This window comes from Mustela putorius, unplaced genomic scaffold (genome assembly GCF_011764305.1).
Source record: "Mustela putorius furo isolate JIRA1106 unplaced genomic scaffold, ASM1176430v1.1 tig00537248_pilon_pilon_pilon, whole genome shotgun sequence".
Classification (NCBI taxonomy): domain Eukaryota; kingdom Metazoa; phylum Chordata; class Mammalia; order Carnivora; family Mustelidae; genus Mustela; species Mustela putorius.
Window position 1 is genome coordinate 11,407,756 of NW_025422387.1, and position 13,813 is coordinate 11,421,568.

Sequence of the window (13,813 nt, forward strand, 5' to 3'; positions counted from 1 at the left end):
TTCAGAGGCTTCTGGAACCTGGACTGGTCATAAGGATTGGGGTGGTGGTGGTGGTGAAAGGGGGGTGTAGAATGCCTCCCTTCGGGTTCTTGCCAAAGCTTCTTAAATCTGTGATGCAGAGATGCCCTGGGGGGCAGAGAAGAAGGGACACCACTCTGCCAGTGGGGCACGCAAGGCCCCTTCCCTGCTTTAAGTTCAAAATAACAATGGAGGAAAATCAGTGCACCTTGAGTCTGCCAATGGGCAGCATCGGACCCAACACCAATGAGAGAAAGAGCTAGAAAAAAGGGAGAGGATTTTTCACATTCCTTCTGGGGGACTGGCCTGAGGGGTCAGTTCCTTCTTCCTCTCTTCCAAGGTCCTGGTCTACCTGAGCCCTGGTTGAGTGGGCTGGCTCACCCGCACCACTTCTCTGCTCAGGGACTCCTCCCCGTCCCCCCCCCTTGGTGGTGCTCCCTCCCCAGCCACTTGTACATTCTTCAGGGGCCTGGGTGAAGTGTTTGAGCTAAAATAAGGGATTAGAGGGGGTCTCATCTGCCAGGAAGAACACCGTGCATCTTTTCTTGGGCGACTCATTTGCACTAGACGTAAGTGCAACCCACCAGAGCCTGGGGACCTTGAGGGGCCCCCCAGGTCCTACCGGCAGGAAACAACTCGCCCTTGAGCCTCCCGGAACTGGTTCAGGGGTGTTATAACAATAAAATTTCAGCAACGTTCCCCATACTGACCATCTGCGCTACACCCTACATTCCCATTCATAATTTTTTAATGTCCCCACAACAGCCCTGCCAGAAAGGAATCGTTTCCCCCATTTTACAGACAGGAGAACTGAGGCCACACACCCAGTAAAGGGTAAATCTAGGATTAGAACCCAGGCTCCCTGCCTGACTCAAAAGCTCCCTGCCGTTGTTCCATAGGCTTCTCAGCGGGTGCCTCTTCCTCCTGGTGCCCACCCCAGACAGCGCAGTCTCCAGCCTGCGGAGAGCCGAGGACTCTCCGGCTGCAGTGCCCCTAAGGTGGAGGCGAGTCTTGTGGTTTCTAGGGCGCGGTCCGGAGAGCCCTACCCGGACCTTCGGGCCCAAGGGTCCTTAGGGTGGCCCTGGAAGTCGGATCTCACGGGGACGCTGCCCTGACCCTTGATCACCTGGAAGCAAAGCCTTCGCGCGCAGTGCACTGCCTGGCCCCAAATCCCGGCGGAGCGCGCCCGTCCTCCGTCCGGGGAACGCGCCGGGAGCCCCAGAGCCTCTTCCGAGCGGGAGGCACAACTTTGCCAGGTCTGGGAGCCGGCGTTCTTACACCCCAATCCCGCCCGGGCTGAAGAAGTAAGAGGTGCAGGCGGCCCCGCCACGACCGCGGGAGCGCAACCAGGAGCCTCGCAAAGTTGGAAGCCAGGCCGGAGCAACGCTTCCCAAGAGCAGAGCCCTCCCAGCCTCCCGGCCCCCGCCGAGGGCGGCGAGCGATGCCAACGAGTCCGCCATTACCGCGGGCGCGCAGGTGCCATACCTCCGGAGGGCCGGGCACGCAGGAAAGCTTAAAGTTGAGGCTGGGCAGGTGCGGCGATCCTCGGGCACGGGCGGCCCCCAGCCGCGGGCTGCCCGCCTTGGGTAGCGAGCGGTGCCAAGGGGTCCGCCATTACCGCGGGCGCGCAGCTCGCAGGCGAGCGCGCGGCTCGAGAGGGACGCGGGTCCTTGCAAAGTTGGAGCGCGGCGGGCGCGTCGACCCCCGGCCCGGAGCCCCCCAGCCTGGGGGCCGCCCGCTGCGAGGAGAACCGGGTCGCCCGAACCAAGTTGGGACGCACGGCAAGCCCCGCGCCTCCGGTGCGCACCGGGAGGCTGGCGCCCGAGCTGGGAGCCCCGGGGCACGGGGAGGGGACGCGGGACGGCTGGGCCGAGAACTCACCTGCCGCCAAGTCGGGCAGCGCCGAGGCTGCCTCTTCGCGCTGCGCACCCGCCCGCCCGCCCGCTGGTCCGCTCGCCTGCCCGCCGCCGCCTCCTCCTCCTTCTCCTCCACCTCTTCCTCCCGGGCGCCCGCGGCCGCCGCGCTCCCGGTTCCGAATCCTCCGGGTCAGCCGCCCCGCGCGGCTGGAGGGCGCCAGTCGCACCCACTCACCTCCGGATGGGAGCCGCGCGCGTCCCTCCCCCTTCGCCGCCGCTTTGTGCCTCTCTGATCCTTCCCCGCCCCCTCTCGCCGAGCCCCCACCCCTCCGAGTCCCCTCCCCTCCCTCCGCCCCAGCGAAGCCAAGTTCGGGACGGAGGCTGCGGGCTTCCCCGCGCGCGCCCCTGGCTCACCCAGTCCGCCCGGCCGCTCGCCGCCTGGCCGCCCCTCGGAGGAGCCGCGGCGCTAAGTGGCTCCTCGCCCGGCGGCTGGGAACGCGGCATAAATATGTAGGGACTGAGCCGTGAGCTCAGCGAGGGTCGTGAGGGGGAATTTATTTCTTAATGTCCCTCCTTTATCCTATCATCGCTGAAACGAATTAGCGGTGACGTCCAACCCGGCTGGTTTATGGGTGTGGGGAGGGAGACGTCGCAACCCTCATTAAAAGAGCCGCTCTGGGCTCCGAAGCATACATCTTTTATATAACCTAATTTCCATTTTTTTTTTTTTTCCTATCAGGAAATACACACACCACGACAATTTCTTGGGAGCCTGGAGGGGGCTCTGAATGTGGTGGCCACAGGGCAGCCCTCTGGGCAGACAAGGCCCCATGGGAAGCAGGGATGGTTCTTTCGGTCTCTACACCAGTGTTGGGAGAGGATTCCTTAATGGGACAGTGGGCCCTACAGCCCCCCCCCCACGCTGGGCAGGGTTGGAAGCTCCCAGCAGTCCTCAGGAGATTGCAAACTGAGTTCTGGCCCTGGCTCTTGGGTGGGCAGACTGGGAGACAGGCAGCCAGGTCTGAAAATATTGCCTTATTCTGCTTTTCCAGGGAGCAGCACTTAGGCGGGGCAGCCGGGCAGGGGCGCGGCTCACCTGTGGCCTGGTAGACCTGCAGGTGAGGAGAGGCCTAGGGCTGGGCTGGGGGAGGAGAAGATAGAGATCCAAGCTTTCCTTCCTTTCTTAGGGGCTCTAACATATGGGTAACCATATAAACCCGTCTCAAAAGCTGTCTTTTCCTGGGCAGATTGCAAAGGATTTTGCATTTCACTGTTACTGCTGCTCACACACTCTTGGAGGAATGGGAAAACCAAGGAAAGAGAGGAGACTCCAGACACACACAGACACACAGACACACACAGACACACACACATGCTGAGCTCCTGGCTCCTGGTTGGCTTGAATCTGACCTCCTCCCCAGCCTTGCCGAGGGAAACAAGCCTGTTCAGGTTCTGAGCTGTGCAGAGGAGAGGCAAAGAGGACGCTCCCTCCCCCTTGTCACTAATAAACGCTTTTCAGATTGTCTTGCACACCCAGCATGGGGAAAGGGGCGTGACTTTGGGGATAGGCAGAGAGGTGTGGGGGATGAGGAAAGGAGGCAGAAATAAAGAGTAAGCTGGCAGGGGCGTGGAGCTCTGTGTTTTCTTCAGCATGCTAGAAGGAAGACACCAGCAATTCCTTCTGGGCCGCGGGGCTATGCTGCCACTTCCTAACTGTGCCGCTTGGGGCAAGTTCCAGAGCCTCAGTTTCCCCAGTGGTGAAAAGGGTCTGCAGTCATTGGAAAGATGTGTACGATGGGAAGACGATGGCGAAGCTCTTGGCGTCGTGCCTGGCATGTAGTAAATGCTCAGTAAACGGTAGCCAGGAAAAATAATAACAATGCTGAGAATCATGAGGACAAAGGTTGGATGGGGCATCCCAGGGAACTGGGGCTGCAGCTGAGTCCTTCCAGCTTCCCCTGCTTGAACCGTTTCAAAGTTGAGCACTGGGTTTCAGTGGTGTCAGACTCAGAATGCTGTTCCCCTCAATTACCATGGCAACTGGGGAAAATCAGAAAGCCAGGGGAAGGGAAGCCACTTTTCCACTGGGCTGGCCGTTTACCTGCTCAGAACAGCTACCTCGCCTGCCTGTGTGCGCTTCAGGACCAGAATAGGCCTCAGGCGGGCCACCTCCTCTCCCGGAGCACCTGCTGTTCTGATCTGGGGAGAAGGGTGGTTGGGAGGGAATAGGCAGCCACAGATGGTGAGGTCAGGGTCAAGGCTGAGCTGTGTTTGCAAAAGGCAGGTTTGGCTTGGTCTTGGGAAGAGGGAGACAGAAACCCCACTCCCCCAAGTCTGTCCTTGCCACCAGCTGTCCTGGCACAGTTGAGAGCAAAGAATGGAAACAGGAGCTCTCGAGACAGAGATTGGGGAAGACGCGGCCTCTGAGCCCAAGGTAGGAGCCTGTCATCACGAGGGGTCCTGTGTGTGGGTATGAGAGCAAAAGAGAGAGAGAGAGAAAGGAGAAGGAGAGAGAGAGAGAGCGTCCCCTTCCCTACTCTGCTTGTTTCCATCAGGTTAGGGGACTAGGACAATCCTGGTCATAGTAGAAAGAATAAAGCCTATCTTGTACCAAGCACTTAATCATTTTATCAGTCTGAACCAAGTGTTTGATAGGGCTCTCGTTGAATGACCATAAAAATGGTAAGAGGCGATTCCTTTCCTTATTCCCATTGTACGGGGAGGAAAGGAGAGGCTCCGAGGGGCAAAGTGACTTGCTCCAGGTCACCCAGTGAATTGGCGGTAAAAACTCGGGTCCTACTGACCCCAAAGTGGGTCCCTTCCTGCTGCCTTGTGGAGAAAAAGAGTGACTATGTCAGAGCTGTCTTTCTGGTGGCAGGGGAGTGTCTGGTGTGTGTGTGGGGGGCTCCCCTCACTTGTGCTGAGTATGGACCCCAGGGGGCTTCAACAGCTGCAGATGGGCACTGACACCAGAAACTCACAGCCATGGGGGTGGTCCTGGGACTATGCAGAGGGACGGTCCCCCAAAACTCCTCTGTGGTGCCCCTTCTCTGAGGCTGCTCAGGCATTCACTCTAAGCTGATTCCAGCACGACCTCCTTGGTGTTCAGGGGGAGATGCTGGTAAAGCCACCCTTCTCCCCCACCACTGTAGGATTTGAGAAGCTGAGACACATCCAGGGGTCAGCTCAGAGCAAGCCCCCCATCAGTGGTCATCAGGAGAACAATTCCTGTGGGATCTTCTCCAGGGCCCATGTCCTCCATCCCTGTGTGGATGGTGGGTGTGCAAAAGGCCTCTGCCAGCCGAAGGGAGGCTGCCTCCTGTCCCCCGTCTCAGCCAACCTGGACCCTAACCAGTCCCCACACGGCTGCTTAGAGGTGGGCCCAGGGGAGCACAGTGTTCCAGTGGAACCACGGGGAGGGAGGAGGTTTGCTGATGTGGCTGCCACTGAGGGGGGTAATACATTATCCAGGGCTAATGAAAACATAATTATCTTCTTTTGGCTGCAGAGAGGGGCTAATTTAATAGGCTGCGATCGAAAGGCATCTGTTGAATTCACCCAGCAGTGAAAACACTTGAAGGGCTTGGGTGAGGGGCGGGGGAGCAGCCTAGTGTGGCTGGCCACCCCGCAGCTGTGTCTAGGCGGTGGCTCCCCCAGGGGACGGGGAGGGGGTGCTGGGCAGAAGCGGCAGAAGGGCAGCTCCTGAGAGGTGGCCTGTGCGGGGACAGGCTGGGGTTGCTTTCTTGCTGTGTGATATTCGGCTAGTCCTTTGCCTCTCTGAGCCTCAGCTTCCTCATCTGTAAAATGGGATCAATCCTGCCTCCTTCCCATTGACTGGGAAGATGAGGAATGTGAGAGGGGTTCTGGCAGCTACTAAGTAAGTGTTTATCTTTTTTTAAAAATTATTTTTATTTATTTATTTGACAGAGAGAAGCAGCGAAAGAGGGAACACAGCAGGGGGAGTGGGAGAGCAGGGAACCCAACTTGGGGCTCGATCTCAGGACCCTGAGATCACGACCTGAGCTGAAGGCAGATGTTTAACAACTGACCCACCCAGGCGCCCCTACTAAGTTAGTGTTAAACTAAAATCTCCCCCTTCTGCCGCTTTGCTGGGCCATTTCTACTTAGCCTTCAGGTCTCAGTGTAAACACCTCCTCTTTGGGGAACCCCCTGCTCTGAGCTCCCCTAATGCCCTGTCCTTCCCCTTTCTTAAGGCAACACACTTTAGGATATTTACTCCTTTAATGCTGCACTGCTGGAAGCTCCCAAAGGTGGGGGGGTCTGTCTCATCTGTCATTCAGAGTCAGTGTTTCTCAAACTGAGAAACTGAGCATCCCCTCAGAACTCATTAGCAATGCCAGGTGGGGGGCCCTTCCCCGGACTTGCTGAACCACACACTGAGGTGGGGACCCAGGAGTCTGTGTTTCCTACACGTTCTCTAGGAGATCCTGGTCCACAATCAAGTTTGAGAATTTCTGCTCCAACCAAAAACCAAATTAACATGTGTTGAATAAATGAATGAAGAGCTTACTGAAGTCCAGCTACGTAATGACTGTAGCTCCTTAATTAACCATCAACTGTATACCAAACCCTGTGCCCCTCCTGGCCGCCCCCTTATCTGTCACTCACCATCTCCCTCACTCCTGCATCCCCCAGCAATGCCTCTTGGTCTTCCTCTCTGTCCTGAGTTGAAGGTTCCCGAAGGTTCTCTGGGTACCCCCTGACCCCCATTGCACACAGATTCCCCCCCCCCCCAAGTAGTCCTCCCACCTTTGATTCTGGAAAAGAATTTGACCATGCCTGGCTGGGGAAGTCACTTAGATACGCTTATGAAGGATCATGCCTGTGGGGCAGTCTTGCACAGAGTGAGAGGGACCTTGAGATGGCTGTCCCGAACCGTGGCTTTTACACATGGGGAGGCCAAGGTCCAGGGAGGTTTGGTGATTGATCCAAGGGCAACAGCCTGTCAGTGGCCTATCGGATCCCTGTCCTGGCTCCCAGCTCAAGATGCTGGGTCTGGGGTCCCTGAGAGGGGTGGGTCACTGTAGTGGCCCTGGGGGATCTGGGGAATGGCAGAGCAGGCGGGCCAGAGAGTGGGGCAAAGGGTTGTCTGAGAGCCTAGAACCCCTGGGAGGGGTGGGGGCACCCCAGCCCTGGAATGGTTACTGACTTGTTAAACAACCCTGGCAGACAGACATCCATAGGAGTCCCGCAGGGAAGGAAGCAGGAGGAGCCCTTTAAGTCTTAAAGAAGCAGGCTTGGCACAGGAAGCACTAGATTTGAAGCTGGAACATCTGGCTTCCAGATCTGGTTCTGCCACGAATGAGCTGTGTGAGCTCGGACAAACCCCTTGGCATCCCTGGGTCTCAGAAAGTGATCTGAACCAGAAGATGGCCCCTGGGATTACATGCAAAATCAAGTCCAGGTGTGTTTTTCTGGGGTAGAGGATTTGTAGTACTCAGTAGCCTTTTTCTAAAGGAGTCGGATACCTTGAAAAGGCCACAAGCAACTGAATCAGTGATCTTTCAGGGTGCTTTAGTGAGCAAAAAGGAGGCAACTTCTTGCCTGAGAAACCCCACACGGCAAGTTTGCAGGTGCCCTTTGCTCTACGCAGCCCGATGGCCAGAGAGGCAGTTCCCGGAATTACCGACAGATGGCGCTAAACCTTCACTGTAGCCTTCCTGTTTCTAGAGAGGACTCCGGTCCCTCCTGCTTCTGTTTACTTAGCTTTGGAGACCTCTGAGCGTGGGTCCCCTCTGTGCTGACCTGACTTGAATGGGGTGAGAGTGTTGGGCCACCCTGGGGACTGTCTGTATCTTTCGGCTGCCACCTTGCAGTGTGTGTCCCTAGAGGAGACATCAAATGAGGGTGGGGCATTAGGATGTGGGGGGGGGTGTCTTGAGCACCCCAGAGAATCAACTGAAAACTCAGAAAGAGCCCTAAGTTTGCTGTTCATACTCCTAAGTTAGTCTTTTCATTGTCTCCTGCACCCCCAATACAGGATGCCCTCTTAAACTCCCCCATCTCGATTCAAGCTGCTAGATCTTAGAATTCTCTAAACCTGGCATGTTTGAGGGCCTGTCACACTGGACTGTGAAGGGGAATCAAAGTATTTGCATTCTGAAGGCAATGGCAGGGAGAGGCCAGTGCTTCTAGGGAACAGATGAAGTGGGCTGGTTCTGAGACATCAGGGAGTAGTGGGGCTTGTGGCTAACTGGAGAGTACAGCCTACCTAAAGGTATTTACTCAGAATGAAACAGGCGTCAGCACCAGTATAAGAATTCAGACCAAGAAAATGGATTTCGGGGTGCCTCGGTGGCTTAGTGGGTTAAAACCTCTGCTTTCAGCTCAGGTCATGATCCCAGGGTCCTGGGATCGAGCCCCGCATCGGGCTCTCTGCTCAGCGGGGAGCCTGCTTCCTCCTCTCTCTGTGCCTGCCTCTCCGCCTGTTTGTGATTTCTGTCTGTCAAATAAATAAATAAATCTTTAAAAAAAAAAGAACGAAAGAAAATGGATTTCAATGCCTGGGAGTGGACGTGTTTGAGTGCACGGGAGATCTTAATCAGAACATAAAGCAGGGGCCCTTATACTTCTAGGTGCTTAAGAACTGCCTGAGAAGGGGGCACCTGGGTGGCTCAGTGGGTTAAAGTCTCTGCGTTCAGCTCAGGTCCTGATCTCAGGGTCCTAGGATCGAGCCCCACATCGGGCTCTCTGCTCAGCGGGGAGCCTGCTTCCCTCTCTCTCTCTCTTCCTGCCTCTCTGCCTGCTTGTGTGCTCGGTCTGTCAAATAAATAAATAAAATCTTTAAAAGAAAAAAAAAAAAGAATTGCCTGAGAAGGGGAATACCAGTTCCTGGACTGTGCCTCCATAGATTTTGAATCTGTAGGTCTTGGTGTGGGAGAGAGGACCCAAGAGGCTGTATTTTTAGCAAGCTCCTCAGGGGGAGCTGAAGCAGGTCTCAAGTTGGCTACTCTGTGGCCAGAAGGCACAGAGGTGAGCTGGGTTGGGTCCTCACCCTCAGCTTGTAGATACTTGGAGTTCAATGACACAGCTTCTCAGGGACAATGACGGCTTCCTCTCCCCATCAAAGCAGCAATCTCTTGCAGTTCTGCTCCTCACCCCATACCAGAGACATGCACAGAAAAGATGATACACTGGAACTTATTTCTAAGAGTCAAGAAAATTCCGAGACCAATCCCTGGGAGACGGTAATGGGGAGATAGTAGAGGGAGGAGCAAGTGAAATTCCAGCTCAGTATTCTGGAAAGCTACCAGCCTAGAGCCTCAGTGACTTCTTATCTGACTCAGTCCTCCATTCAGGATGCAACCTGGGGCAGGCCCCTCCCCTCTCTGGGTCTCTTTTCCCCCACCTATAAAATTAAGGTTGGCCTGGAACATAGCATCCCTCTCTGTTCCAGGACTTCCTTGGGTACTACATCAGTGTCCTGGGGGCTGCAGGTAGAGGGAGAAGGCTGGCGAAGGGTGCCCTGGACCCCCTAGGGTCCCCCTCCATTCTGAGTTGATCTGACTTCCTCATAGCTTTCATTCGAAAAACAAACTTGAGAGCGACTGGCCTGGGAATTCTCTGTGGCATCTTGTACTGTGCATTTAATCAGCTGCTGTCCCCTCTTTTTTGATGGTCTAGGTACCAGGCACTGTGCCAGGGGCTGGGGCAACCAACACCCCAGGCAGGATTTCTGGCTCCTGAAGGATTCAGTGCAATGAACAAGTCAGACAAACTCAAAGTCCAGGCTGTGCTGTGTGCGGCACTTTGCAGTCTGTGCCACCCTGAAGCCCAGAACACAATTCTGCTGGCCTCATCCTGACTTTTAAAGCCCTAATGAGAGAATCCACTTTCTTCTTCTCAACCTGACAGCCTAGAGCACCATTAGCTTCATATGTTTTGGCATTTGATTTATTTAATCTGACACTCAAGCAAACTGTCTTATACTCCCTCTAATTGTGTGGAAAAGGGGAGTGTGCAAAAATATGGTGTGATTTAAAAGCTTGGGAGTTAGTCTTGGGTTTTGCCACTTCCTGGCTGTATGACCGCAGGCAAGTTAATTACCCTTTCTGAGCCTCAGCTTTCTCATCTGTCAAAATGGGGATGACAGTAGTCACTACCTCCCAAGACTGTGCTCATTAACTGAGATAATGCACATGAAGTCCTTGGCCTGGTCTTTGGCACATAGTATGTGCTTAGTCAATGATAGCTCCTCCTCCTTTTATTATTATTATTAAAGATTTATTTATTTGACACAGATCACAAGCAGGCAGAGAGGCAGGCAGAGACAGAGAGAGGAGGAAGCAGGCTCCTGCTAAGCAGAGAGCCTGACACGGGGCTTGATCCCAGGACCCTGGGATCATGACCCGAGCCGAAGGCAGAGGCTTTAACCCACCGAGCCACCCAGGTGCCCCAATTATTATTATTATTATTATTATTAGTTTATATGGGGTTCCTGTCTCTGGTTCAAAACTTGGAGACCTTAGAGAAGTATGGGCCATGCCTGAATCCATTTTTATGGACTTCAATATGCCCAGCAGTTTGCTGGTACATCCCAGGCCCTCAGTAATTGAATTCTGTTGCATGGAAGAATCAGGGTGGTTTCTCCACAGCAGTGGCTCTCAAAGTATGGTCTCCAGACCAGCAGCAGGAGGAGCACCCAGAAACTAGTTAGAAATGCAGATTTTCTAGATCCACCCCAGCCCTACCGAATGAGCAGCTCTGGAGGTAGGGTCTGGTAATCTGAGCTTCAACAAACTCCAGTGATTCTGACACATTTTTAAGTTTGAGAATCACTTTCCAACACCAATGATTTCTAAAATTGTTTTAGCCATTGCAACTTCTTATCTGACTATATATGTATATTAGTCTAATAGTATCTATTAGTTTCCAAATGGAATTGTATACAGAAGCCAATATATAAAATAAAATAAAGGAGGAGTTACTGAGAAATCACTGGGGAGGGGACAAGACCCCTGGCTGCCCTATGCTCCTCTAGGGAAACCCTGAAGCACCTATGGGTTCCAGAAACACAGCCTAAAAAGCATTGCCTTGCAAATTTTAATTCTCCCACCCATCTACCCATCCATCCATCCAGGCATGTATCTATCCATCCATCCATCCATCCATCCATCCATCCATCCATCCATCCATATATGTTGGGAGACCACGTATCTTTTTCACTCCTGCCTGTCTTGCCAGCAGAGGCACTGATTGCCTTTTTTCCAGACTATCTTTTCAAGATGTTTGTATAGCAGCTTCAGAAGATAGAAATAGTATTTCCCTTCAGAGCAAAAGGCAGGCATGCCTCCTGTCCTGTATAATAATGATACGGACTCCCTCCAGAGCAAAGGGCAGTTTTGCTCACTCATGTCATGAAGGATTCGGCTTCTCTAAATTTGGGATTCCTCTCCTCTAATCCGAACTACAACATCCGGTCCTCTTCGTGTTGCTCTGTGGGAATGGGGCTTTGGGCTCCTGGAGAAAATGCTGATGCCCCGGTTACTGCTATTGCTGTGAGTAGTAGAATCCTGTGTCTCTGATCCAGGAATCTCTTGTCTCCTGCTGGCATCCATATAGAATACATATGGGCAGCATAGTGTGTTGGCTACTTCATGGCCTACAGAAGAAACTTAAGACACTGACTGCCCCAGCCTTGCAGAGCTTACAATTGGATTATTGAGGGGAAGCATGGAGATCCACCAAGCTCTCTGGCTGTGCTGTAGGGGAGGAAGTGGGAGCTCTGGGGCGGAATGAGAAGTATGGACAGAGGGGATGGCAGTGTGTTCAGAGAAAGCTGTGTTTGGGGGGCCACAGGGAAGGGTCTGGATGCTATGGCTTCTTCACTGGATGTGATGTTAATGCTCTTCTGGTCCTCCCACTGTCCCAGGGCTGATCAGTCTGTTCTGTATTTGCTGTCCTCTGGCTCTGCTTCATCATCTGACCCCATGCTTCTTAGGACGGATACCCTGTTTTCTTCATGTCTTGGGCCCCAGCACTCCACCCAGTGTTGGCATACAGTACGCGTCTAATAAAGCTTTGCTGACTCACAGGAGGACTTTTAGGTGATATTAATGATGATAATAAAAAGAAGTATGATGATACTAAATACTTGGACAGACACTTAGTAGCAAGCGAGCACTCATAATATGGCAGACACTTTCTATGCATGAGAACTAGGTAAGTGGCAGAGCCAGGATTTGAGCCCAGGGTCTATGTAATTCAATAGTACATACTGGTTGCTGATATTGAGGAGGAAGTGGATAGAAGAAGATGGGGTAGCAAGCTAAGTATCACTGTTTTGAGATCATGGTTACCATTTCTTGTGTACTTACTATGGGCTGTGCTAATCCTTTCTAATGTTCACAGCCCCCTTGCAGGTTGGGTGTTATTGGCCTTCTTTGGGGGAAACAAGGCACAGAGACGTAGAATGACTTGCTCCAGGACACAGAGCTAAGTTGTGGCAGCTCTAGAACTTGAACCCGAAGTCTACTGGAATCAGAAGCCCACACACCTTTAGGGGAAATTCTGACTAAAGTGAAGCCCTGAAGGGTTGTAGTGACCTTAGGGCAAGGGGACTTTGGGGCTGATGCAGACCTGGAGCCAAGGAGAAAGTAAACAAGATGAATGAGACAGGCAAGGCCAGAGTATCCACATTGCTATTGTATCCCACCAGCTGACATTACAAAAGAGAGAGTGGGTGGGCATGGAACCGGACAAGACCGGGCCAAATCTAGGCTCTGCCTCTTGCCTGCTGTGTGACCTTGAACAAGTTACCTAACCTCTCTGAGCTCCAGTATCTACCTGTCTTTCGAAAGCTTTGCCAATCACATTAACAAACAGCTACAAGGCACCTGGTATGTAGTAGGCATCTGACCAATGTCCATTCATTCATTGATTGATTCATTCAATAAATATTTACTGTAGCACCTTCTGGTGGTGTCCCACCTGTATCCCCTCGACATCTACAATTCTCATCGTGCTGATCCAAATTCCAGCTGCCAGCACCTGTACTCTTTTGTAGAAGGAACATCAGTTACAGTTGGGTTAGAGAGCCTTCAATCAATGCCTGATGGGAACTGGGGTATAAGTCCCCTTGAATGGGATAACTCTGAGATGCGTGGTCTATACCGTCCCCCAAGGCTCCCATGCAGGATTCAGCTCTGGTCTCCCACCATGGTAACTTGCATGAGAACAATGTATCTTTCTGGGGTCACCTCCCCAAGAAATCTAAGCTCTGCCTCTTGCTTGATGACTCCAACCCTCATCTCAATCTCCCAGCTAAAACGAAAATAAGACAGTGACTGAACTACTCGTTGCCACACTCTGTCCCGCGCCTAGATTGGTGGTGAACTGGACAGACAAGATCCCCGCCATCAGCCTACGATCTGTAGTCAGGCGAAGAGAGGAGACAGACAGGAAAGAATGACCTGCAGCCGGTCTAGGACACTTTCCCCTTCTCTCTTCCCTGGCCCTCAGAGAATGGCAAGGTTCCGCTCTTAGAACACACCCAATTCCGCCCAGAACTGTAACGATTTTTCCTTGACTCCCCCACCAATAAGCATTTTGAAGCCAGAACCCACAACTTATTGTTCAATTTTCTTCCCCTGGCAAAGTCCCTGACCCCGTGCTTTGCATGCATTCATCCGATAAATATTTGAGGAGCGCTCATTGTGTGTCCTGGGCTGTGGTGACACAGCAGTGAGCAAAGCTGACCCAGTCCTGGCTCTCAGGAATCTGATGCTCTGGTCGGGGAGACTGACCATAAAATGAGTAAAGACACAAAAATCATATAAATCCACAAGTAAACAAGTAAAGTAATGTCGAACAGTGATAAATGCTATGGCAAAAACAGCAGGGCAAGGGGGCCAAGAGGGGGTAGGGGGGAGGGTAATTTCAGGTAATGTGACAGAGAAGACCTCTCGGACGATGTGCAT

At 53.1% G+C, this 13,813-nt stretch overlaps 1 protein-coding gene across 10 annotated transcripts in view; it reads right to left on the reverse strand.

The window, feature by feature from the left end:
* The window catches only part of NOS1 (nitric oxide synthase 1), a 170,402-nt gene that overhangs the window by 105,157 nt on the left and 51,432 nt on the right, over positions 1-13,813 (reverse strand). For 5 of the 10 annotated variants that reach the window (XM_045073743.1, XM_045073748.1, XM_045073746.1 and 2 more), the window contains exon 1: positions 1,900-2,147. The exons of 1 other annotated variant lie outside the window; for it this stretch is intronic. The gene's annotated coding sequence lies outside the window, so the exon portion shown is untranslated. Of the gene's footprint in view, positions 1-1,503; positions 1,870-1,899; positions 2,188-2,288; positions 2,422-13,813 lie in introns of those variants that run through there. 4 more of the 10 variants (XM_013056571.2, XM_045073742.1, XM_045073745.1 and 1 more) reach the window with 4 other exon arrangements.